General features: G+C 49.2%; 1 long non-coding RNA gene across 1 annotated transcript; it reads left to right on the top strand.

Annotated features, from left to right (window-relative positions):
* Window positions 1-5272: 5272 nt before the first annotated feature.
* LOC131590231 (uncharacterized) lies at window positions 5273-6520 on the top strand. Its single transcript, XR_009280032.1, has 3 exons — window positions 5273-5566; window positions 5919-6032; window positions 6403-6520. It is a non-coding gene; the product is annotated as an uncharacterized LOC131590231 (long non-coding RNA).
* Window positions 6521-9851: the final 3331 nt, after the last annotated feature.

The following is a 9851-nucleotide window of genomic DNA, read 5'->3' as shown; positions in this document are numbered from 1 at the left end:
GATCTCAAGTGAGAATCACGTAGAAAACAGTGTTAAGTGTACTAGGAAGTGGGACTGTGAATGCCAAAGTATTCTCTGCTCTTCCTGTCCTTCCTGCAGGTGTAGAGGTTGTTCTGGGCATTTTCCAGACAGCCTGTCTGCTGAGGTGCAAGGGCTGGGTGAAAAATATTGCCCGACAGACAAGTGGTCAGTGTTAGGTGAACTCCCCTGTTTCTTGGAATGAAGTCCAACTAGGACGGTGATAGGATATTGCAGATGTTTCAGACTGACTGGCCTGCAAATCGGGCCGTGCCATTGAAATGAACTCTGTGTGCCTCAGAACAGCTGCAGCTGCAGAACATGGCCTCACCTACAAGGTTGCTTTTAGAATAAACTCACAGTTGAATTTCTCAGTGTGTGCCTGAAGATCTGGGCTCTTCTTGGGTGAATGCACGTTCTGTGGCCTTCTGTGTTGAGAAACTCAAGCAGCCAAATCTAAAAGCTGCTGGGGAGATAGGGAAGGCTGTGATTCTAAAGTTTTTGTGTGCCTTTGGAACAGAAGGGAGAAGAGCTGGCAGCTGAGTTCCTGGCAGTTGCCTCCTGTCGAGGAATGGCAGCGGGACACTTTTCCCAGACAGATGAATAAGTACGGGAGAGCTCAGTAGACAAGGAATTGGTTGTTGCAAAGGTTCAGAACATGAGAAGGGAATTTTCTCCTTCTCACCCTACTTGGGAGGATGGGAGTTTCTGTCTTCCTTGGGAGAAGTACAGTTGCTGCCAAGGGAAACACACCTGAGGAGCAGTAGTGACCCAGCCTTCCCTTTGCTTCCTTTCTTCTTCCCTCCCTGCTGCACAGCTCCTTCATGCCAGAAGCGCAGTGCTGCCTCCCCTGAGGATTCAGAGCTACCTGCAGGCCCTTCCAGGACAAGTCCAGATCCTCAAGGGTGTGAAGCTTCCCCAGCACGTGCCAAGAAAGTGTTTGCTCCATCTGCACTTGGGGTTTCATCAGACAAGCCAGGCACACGCAAATTTCAATTCCAGCCACAGCTCATCACTCCAGCATTTCCTGCACACCATCAAAGCACTTCTGTGGCCTCTCCAGAGAGCAGCAGGTGCACTTCTCCAGAGCAGCACTTGCCAGCCAACATCCCATCAGGTACGGAATGTGTTTCTCCCCTGGCTTTTCAGAAAGATCACAAAAAGTGACTGAAGTATTTTGCCATGGTGCTCTGTCATGTGTACATTTGATTGTCAGAATCAGGTGTCAAGGGTACTAGGAAGCAGGATCATGAATATCAAAAGAATCTCTGTCTGCTTTTCCCATCCTTGCTGCAGATTTGGAGGATGTTCTTGCCATTTTCCAGGCAGCCTCTGTGTAGAGGTCAAAGGGCGAGGCAAAGAACATTTCTCCACAACTGGTTGGTGTCAGGTGAACTCCCATTTTTCTTTGGATGAAGCCAAGCTAGGACTCTGATAGGATATTGCAGAGTTTACAGATTGTCTTTTGTTGAGATGAAATACAAGGGATGGGACCACCCTGCTTTGAGATGATTTATTGCTTAAGTAGCCCAATAAGATATCAGTCCCGAGGCGTGAGATTTACAGGCAACAAGTCAATCACAGCTTGAGGAAGTTACGAGTTTCTTCTCTGCATGGCAATATATAACTTTTTAGTCCAGTAGACAGTTGACACAAAGTTTGTTTTCACTTATTAAGCTCTTATCACCTTTACTTGATTTTGCCACACTGCGTCTGTCTTTTAACCAATAAGCTAACAGGTCACGTATTCACACACACTTCTGTTATAGTTTCTAGATCTCTAACTTACTTTATAAATCACACTATTATACTTGATACCTCCAACTATTTTACTTCATATAATTTCTTACTTACTCTAGGCATATTCTTACTTGCAATTGTAAGAACATAGGTTTAGAATTACTCTACCTAATGTCTGTGTACTTTCATCACTCCATCAATCCAGGCTTTTTCTAAGGTTACAGATTTTCCATTTCCAACAGTCTCTCCCACAAATAATGCTATGAAATTTCAGTGCACGCTGGGAGTCCCCAGAACAGTTGCAGCTGCAGACCATGGCCTCACCTCCATGGTTGCTCTTTAGAATAAACTCGCAGTTTAAGTTTAGCATGTGTGTCTGCACCTCTGGCCTCTTCCTGGGTGAATGCACTTTCTGTGGTCTCTTGTGATGAGAAACTCAAGCAGCCAAATCCCAAAGCTGCTGGGAAGATGCAAAAGGCTGTGATTAAAGGTGATTATGTCTGTGTGTATGTCTAGATCAGTTTCACAAGCCATACTTTAATCTATGTACACGTTGATTAGGATAATACTTTTGAAGGGGAAGAGCTCACTCTTCCAATTCCCTGGGAAGTTTTTAATACCTTTCTGGAGTTGAGGTTGCTGTGCACTTCCTGTGATGTTTGATCCAAGGCAGCAATAAAGCTCTGCGTCCCAAAGCCTCATTTTGGAGCCTCACCGATGTTTTTGGATTCTTGCAGCCGCCCCGGGCACTTCAGTCCCCAGTGCTCCAGCTGGCAGTGCTGGTTATGCAGCATGGAGAGCCCCAAGCTGGGTATGGAGTACTCCTGGGGAAGAGGAATTGCCACCACTGGATCTGGACCTTGTTCTGGAGACACTGGAGGAGATGCTTTCACCATCTGTGCCTGAAAGGTCTCCCTCTGCTCAGGTAACTCCATTGGACAGGGATGAGAGGGGCTGGACTGAGAGCTTCTGAATGTTGTTGCATGGCTGAGAAGCAAAGGCTTCTTGAATTCAGCTGGGAATGGACACAGAAGGATTTGCTTTGTCAAGCAAGATTGGCTAAGGAAGAGGGAATGAAAAGGGGGGATAGCCCTTAAGTGAGGATGAGAGGTGTTTGCCAGGTTTAAATGCTCCTTTTTCTGGGAAGAATCCCTGGTGCAGGGGCATTTGTGGGGAGGAAGTGGAAGCTTGGTGGGTTCTAACAGGCTTTGTTTGATGGGAAAGAAGAGAAGAGCGTTTGGAGAATTGCCACTGAAGGCAGAGTGGGACGGGCATGCGATGGTGCCAGCAGCAGATGTGGGCTCTGCCTGTCTTGGGCTGGAAGGCCAAGGCAAAGCAAGGGCTGGGCTGCAGCTGCTCCTGCAGCTGCTGCTGCTGCTGTGTGAGCCCTGCTGTGCATGTAGGCATTCCCAGAGCTGTGTGTGGGCATGGGCTGGAGCTGCAGCTGTCTTGCCCTCTCAGGAGCCTGGTGCCTGCAGTCCAGTTTCCAGCTGGGAAATCCTCAGCTGGGCAAACTGGCCAGTCTTGCTCTCCACGTTCCAGAGCTCAGTCACCTTGTGGAAAGAAGAGATGTGTGTTGCTAGACAGTCCCTGCAAAGCTGCAGCCTGCAGGAGACTGTTGTGCTTAGGGCTGTGGTGGGAAGAGCACATCCCTGTGCCAGGAGCTAGCAGGACTCCATCCTTAGCGCCCACTCCATGGCTTGAGTGTCATCCCCACGCTCAACAGCCTTGTCAGCCTTGACAGCTCTTGGAGCGTGTTGGAGAAGTCAGTGTTTTGGACTGTTGAAGGCCTCTGGGGCCCAGAGCTCCTTGTTAGGAAGAAGGGATGAAGTGTGTGAGCCGTGGAGTCTTCAGGGGGCAGATGTCTTGGTTTTGAGGCCCCATGACTTGTGTGATTGGTGAGAAGGACAAGGTTGGTGCTGGACATGAAATGGTTAAGGACTCTTTGAAGCCCAGGGGCTCCTCCTGTGTTGAAGAGCAGTTCAATCAGAGCCCATTAGTCCTTGTGTTTGACAGATTCCCTCTTGGACTTTGGAATCCCTTTTTTCTTTAGTCTTGTCTCTTCCCAGACTGGCCTGGAGTGTTCAGTTTCTGCATTGGCACAGGCCTTTTTGCATCTTCTTCTATAACTTTGCCAAAGAATTTATCTTCTTTCATTTAATATGCAGAGCCATTGCATGGGTAGATTTCTTCTTGAGGAAGGGCAGACTGGAGGTGGGGAGGGGGGTTTTTTGGAACTGCCCATATCTTATTGCCAAGTGCGATGAGCCTTTGTCTTCTGTAAACTCCTGTGTATATACCAGTTTTCCAAAGCAATTTGTTGGTGCAGAGAAGGAAATCTGGCAGGCTCTGATTGTATCCCTGCAGAATCTATTGGTTGATCTTTGTGTTTCCTTCTTTGTGTTTTTCTTTTCAGGTCAATCCTAGTGTTGCCCGTGGCTCTTCAGGAGGGGAGGCTGTGAACAAGGCTGCAGCAGAGGGAGCTTTGCCTGCTGGCGGGAGCTGTGTGAACGTTTGCCAGGAGCCCGAGGAGCTTGGTAAGGAGTGAGCCCAGCCTGCTTTAGAGAGATGGGAGACAGCTGCTCTGAGCCTGCCTCTGACAGGAAGGGAGATGAGAAGAGTTGAGTTCTTGTCTCAAGCAGGGTTGGTGCTTCCTGGTGCCTTTAGTTCCAATCCTGCACTGGCACAAGCTCCCCGAGCCCTGCCCCTCCATGCTTTTCCAGAGGCTCTGACACCGAGTCCTCTGCTGTGGCAAGAGAGCCGGGAATAAAGCTGAGCTGGTGGCAGTTGTGTCACCAAGCTGCGTGTCCCAATTGGTTCACAGCTCCCAGCAGCCTTCAGCTTCAGCCACTGCAGTGAGGACTGACGTCTCTGCGTCAGCGCAGAGAAAGAACAAGGCTGGGCTTCTTTGTGGGAGCTGGGACTGTCTGTGTTTCAAGCTCTCCTGGGTGCCATTTGCAGTGGGAGTGTTGTGAATTGATTGGCGTACTTCAAAACTTCACAAGACTGGAAAACTTGGAAGGATCCCTGTTCCCTTTAAAGAGCAGGCTTCAAATTCTCCAGTGAGAGTGTGCCTTTCAGGCCATCTTTTACAGCCTTTGCTAGCAGGACAGTTTACTTGCAAAGGGAAAGCTACACAGAGGCCAGCATTGACAGAGAGTTGCCTTTCCTTCCCAGATATCCATCTGATCTACCTTGCCCGAAGGGCTGCCCTGCGTGGGAAGAAGGATCAGAGGGAGAGCCTGTGACCATCAGGCAGGTGGCATCCCTCTGTTTATAGATATAGTTAGAGATTTTTTATCATGATTCATTTATTTATTTTATCTTGATTTATTTCTATAGTTACAAGTATAGATTGATAGAGTTGTATAGTTGTATTTATAGGTGTATCTATTTATATATCTGTATAGGTTGTATGTATAGTTAGTTATGGATGCGATAGGATTTTATTTCTATGTATACAGTTACATTTATAGATTTTCAAATTTACATTTGTATATGTAGCGAGTAACATTTCTATGCGCACAGAGTTAGATTTCTATATGTGCATAGTTCTTTAGTTAGAGTTATCTGGATGTATAGGTCCATAGATTGAGCAGTGTAGACCTAGGCTGCATTTTTGCCTCTTTCCCCCTTGGCTGCCTTTTTCATCTCTTGTTTTTCCCGCTGTGCCCCTTGTGTCCCCCTGTGCTGGGTCCGAGCTGGGGCCGGGCCAGGCGGAGCAGCAGTTGCAGCCCTGGCTGTCCCTGGAGCGGTGGGAGCTGCCGGTGGCCCCAGGCACTGTCCTGTGAGGAGCTGCTGAAGGACGGTGAGACTGAGGGGGCTGAGGAGGCGCTGATGCTGAAGGGACGATGGAAACCTTGAGGTGTTGGGGGCACTGAGGGCTGTGGGGGAGCAGAGGGCGATGGTGGCACTGAGGTGACAGAGGCACGGGCTGAGGGCTGTGCCGGCTCTGAGGGGACACAACGGCTCAGAAGGGACTGAGCGGGGTGAGAGGCCTGGGAGAGGCCGAAGAAACTGAAGAGGGGGCTGGGGGTTTGCCGAGAGGACGGCGGGGCTGAGGGGATGGAGGGGGCCAGGAGGGAGCACACAGAGCTCAGGGACTGCAGCTCTGCCAGGCCTTGGAAGCAATTCCAGAGCCTCCACTTTTGCCACCACAGCTGTGCTGAAGAGCTTGAGGACATCCAGACACTGCCAGGAGGCAGCAGGGAGAAGCTGAAGGCCTGGAACAAGAGCAGTGAGCAGGGATGTGCTGGGGCCACGCGAGAGCCTGGGTGAGGCCCCAGGGCTGGTGAGGCCGGGCAGGGCTGAGGGTGGCGTGGGCTTTGTCCGTGGGCGCTGCCCGGCCGGGCAGGAGCGGCCCCTGCCCGTGCTGGGGCTGCTCAGCGCTGCTGCCCCGGCCGGCACAGGGGCTGTCCTTGGGCAAGGCAGCTGTGCCGGCAGGGCCCGGGAGCTGTGCCGGGCTGCCGGGAGATGCGGGACAGTCCCGCCGCGCCTGGGCTCGCCACACGCTGGCCCGCTCGGCCTGCTTGTTCTTCCCAACCCTCCTGGGGAGGCTCGGAGATTTTCGCTTCCCTGCTGGAAGTGCAGCTGCTGCCAAGGGAAAGGTCCCAGGACTGACTCGCTGTTCCCTTTGCCTCCCAGATGTCCCATCTGCTGTCCCTGTCCAGGAGAGCTGCTCTGCATGGGAGGAAAACACTGAGGGAGAGGCTTTGAAGATCGGGCAGCTGATTTATTCTTATGCAGTTGTATGGATGTTTAGATTGGGACAGCGACATTTTTATATATTCAAATAGTTTTGTTTTATATATATATCTGTATATATATTGTATGAAATATGTAATATTTAATCTGTATTTGCATCTGTAGATTGTTATATATGTTTAGATAGAGGTATTTAGTTCTATTTAAACATGTATGAAGTGGTAGAGTTGTATAATTGTATCTATGGAATTCTTAGTACAGGGTTATTTAGAGGGAGACACTGATATTTTTGTATTTCTATATGGGCTGTAAGCTGTAGTAATCTGTAATAAATTAAGTTGTTAAACACCTCATTGATTTTTGTCACTAGTGACTTGTAGAGGTTAGCAATAAATTAAGTTTTTGCTAACTGAAGTTGGTATATGTATATTTTTATGTGGCATTGTTGTGCTAATATAATAAATGACTTTTTTTAAACTTAATGGAGATTTTTATAGTTGTGTATTGTCAGCGCAGGTATAGCAATTTGTAATAAATGCCATTTTTCAACTGAAATTGATTCATGTGTATTTGTAGCTCAGCTGTGCGGCTGCAGCAATCTGCAAGCAATGACACTTATCAGCTGAGATGGGTGGTTTGTGATTTGTGCTCTCCAAAGCAATGGGCAGATGGAAATGCCATGACGCTGGATGATTTTGGTGATGAAAATCTCCAGCCACGCCCAGCACATGCCCCACTTGCGCTCAGGCTGGGCAAGGAAAGCGCAGATTTGGGATGGCAGCAGAGCCACACGTTGGCTCAGAACTCGCTGCACAGGCCTGCTGAGAAAACTCTGGGACTCTGCTGCGCGTACAACTCCAAGCAGGAGGCAGCGGGGCAGGAGAAAGCATTCACAATGAAAAAAAAAACCAGAAATTGTGTCCAAACAGATGTGAGGATACTCTGGGAGTTTGATCAAATGCTCTAACTCACCACTGCCTAGGCTCATCTTCAGCAAAACTAGTTTGTTAAAAGCTGAACACCTTCCAGGAAAGAGAGATTGCACTTTCCCCTTCCCTTGCCTTGCTGTGTGAGTGGAAGATGTCCTTAGCACAGGGAATTGTTGCCCTTCAGCACCTCCCTCACTCCCATGAAATCAAAGATTACGTGCTACCGCGTGGCACCATAAAGGAAAACAGCCCTGCCCTGGTGACAGTGTGTGCAAAGTCTTCCCTCCTCCTGTCCCCACATGGCACAAACTGAACCATCCCCTTCCTGTCCAAACTGCGCCTGAGCTGAGGGAGGGCTCCAGGAGCTCTGGAGGGTGCAACACCACCACAGGTGGGAAGGTTTTGCAAAGCTTCCTAAGCATCAGTGAACTTTGGCTTTGCCGCTCTTCCCCTGGAATATTGTCCTGCTCATCAACGGTCTTGGAGGACACCGTGCCGCCAGCTCCCGCAAGTGAAGTTTGTTTTCTTCAGGGCTTGAATGGAGGAAAATGCAAATGGTTATTTTTAGAGTGAAATTTGGGGTTTGGTGCAGCTGGCTGAGGTCCCTCATTTGCTGTGGAAAGTAGAGGAAAAGCTTTAAATTCCCAACAGAAGCTGACTGCCAGCCCATACAGAGACCTGAATGAGGCCAAGGTGTGTTTGCTGCATGCTGGTCCAAGGGAAAAGCTGGAACAAAGTCCCCTTTGATTGGAGATTGAGCCTCTGTCCTGATGGGACACTTGTGCTTGGCTTCTTTTTCCCCCTTGGACTGAGATTGATGAGAGAGAGGCAGTTTTCTCTTGTTCGGACTTGGTTGTTGTTGGGGGTTAGGTGTCCTTTTTTTTGTTCTGGCTTCCCCGTGGAATTTTTACCCATTAGCTGGGGAGACAACCTAACTGTGGGTAATTAGTGGGTGATTGATAAAGGACAAAGAGTGGCCGGGCCCAGGGGGGGAAGGGGGCAGGAAAGGAGGGTGGGGACAGTTTTTGGCTGGCTTTCTTTGGCTTCGGGGAAAGACATTCTTTTGCTGGGTCGCGGAGCTGCTGCGGTGGGGAGAAGGGAATTTCGCCATCACCCAGACAGAGCTGCTGCTGCTTCTCCTTCTTCCCTCTTCGTTGGTGGCCTCGCACCCCCTGTCCTGCCGGGACATGTGGCAGTGCCAGGCACCGCCGTGGAGCTGCTGATCCACCTCATCCACCAGCCCAGGATCTCAGCTCATCCCTGCTGATCCACCTCATCCACCAGCTCAGGATCTCAGCTCATCCCTGCTGTTCCACCTCATCCACCAGCTCAGGATCTCAGCTCATCCCTGCTGTTCCACCTCATCCACCAGCCCAGGATCTCAGCTCATCCCTGCTGTTCCACCTCATCCACCAGCCCAGGATCTCAGCTCATCCCTGCTGTTCCAGCCGAGTGTTCCTCAGAGCCCCGCAGGAGCACCGGGACTGCCCGCCCGAGGGGGTTTGTGAAAACAAAGCCTCTCCTCCATCCCATCTCAGCACGGGGTCCCTGGTTCTGTTTTCTTGTTAATGCTGTAGTTATTGTTGTTTGTTTGCCTGGTTATACTAGTAAAGAACTGTTATTCCTATCCCCAGATCTCTGCCTGAAGGCCCCTTGATTTCAAAATTATAATAATTCGGAGAGAGGGGGTCTACATTCTTTCATCCCAAGGGAGGCTCCTGCTCTCCCTAGCAGACACCTGTCTTCTAGAACCAAGACAGGGGGATACCAGTATCATAAAGTCACCCCAGGACACAGGCGAACAGCACCAGGTGAGACAGGGAGGAGGCGATCTGCAGCATTTCCCCACTCTGCTTCACAAACTGCAACTGTCCCAAGGTGCTTTTTATATGTTTTCAGGCTCTTCAGGGCTTCTTTGGAATACACTGCTTGTGGACAAATATTCATGCTGTTTTGGGCGTATATGTTGTAATTTCATCAGGTTTCTTGGAAATACACTTCTTGCAGATGAATATTGATGAGTGCATATCGTTCTAATCTTATGGGACTGAGGTTTCTTGGAGATAATGCCCCTTGCAGATGAATATTCATGTTGGCCTTGCTGCATGTCACTAGAATCTCGTCAGGGAAGGTTTCCTGGAAATATGCTAGGATTCTTGTCAGACAAGATTATAACTTTAGCCTGCTTTTATTCATGCTATGGATCACAGTCCCCCCGCTTTCTTTATGAATTAATTTGTGCTTTTAGGATAAATTTTGATCCAGTTCACTTCTTTCATAATCAGTATTTACAAGGAATAATTTTTGATAAGATTGGTTATTTTAGTATTTGATTCTTTTGTTTGGCTGCTTCATTGTACATCAATGCTGGTGCCTATTGTATCCTGAGCTATATTTTGGCTGTGCAGTAGCTTCATGCTACTAGTCAAATAGATGTGTCTGAGCTTTAAATCTGGCCTG

Source organism: Poecile atricapillus, chromosome 32 (genome assembly GCF_030490865.1).
Source record: "Poecile atricapillus isolate bPoeAtr1 chromosome 32, bPoeAtr1.hap1, whole genome shotgun sequence".
Lineage (NCBI taxonomy): Eukaryota > Metazoa > Chordata > Aves > Passeriformes > Paridae > Poecile > Poecile atricapillus.
The sequence above is the reverse complement of the archived record's forward strand: the minus strand, read 5'-3'. Positions and strand labels throughout refer to the sequence as shown.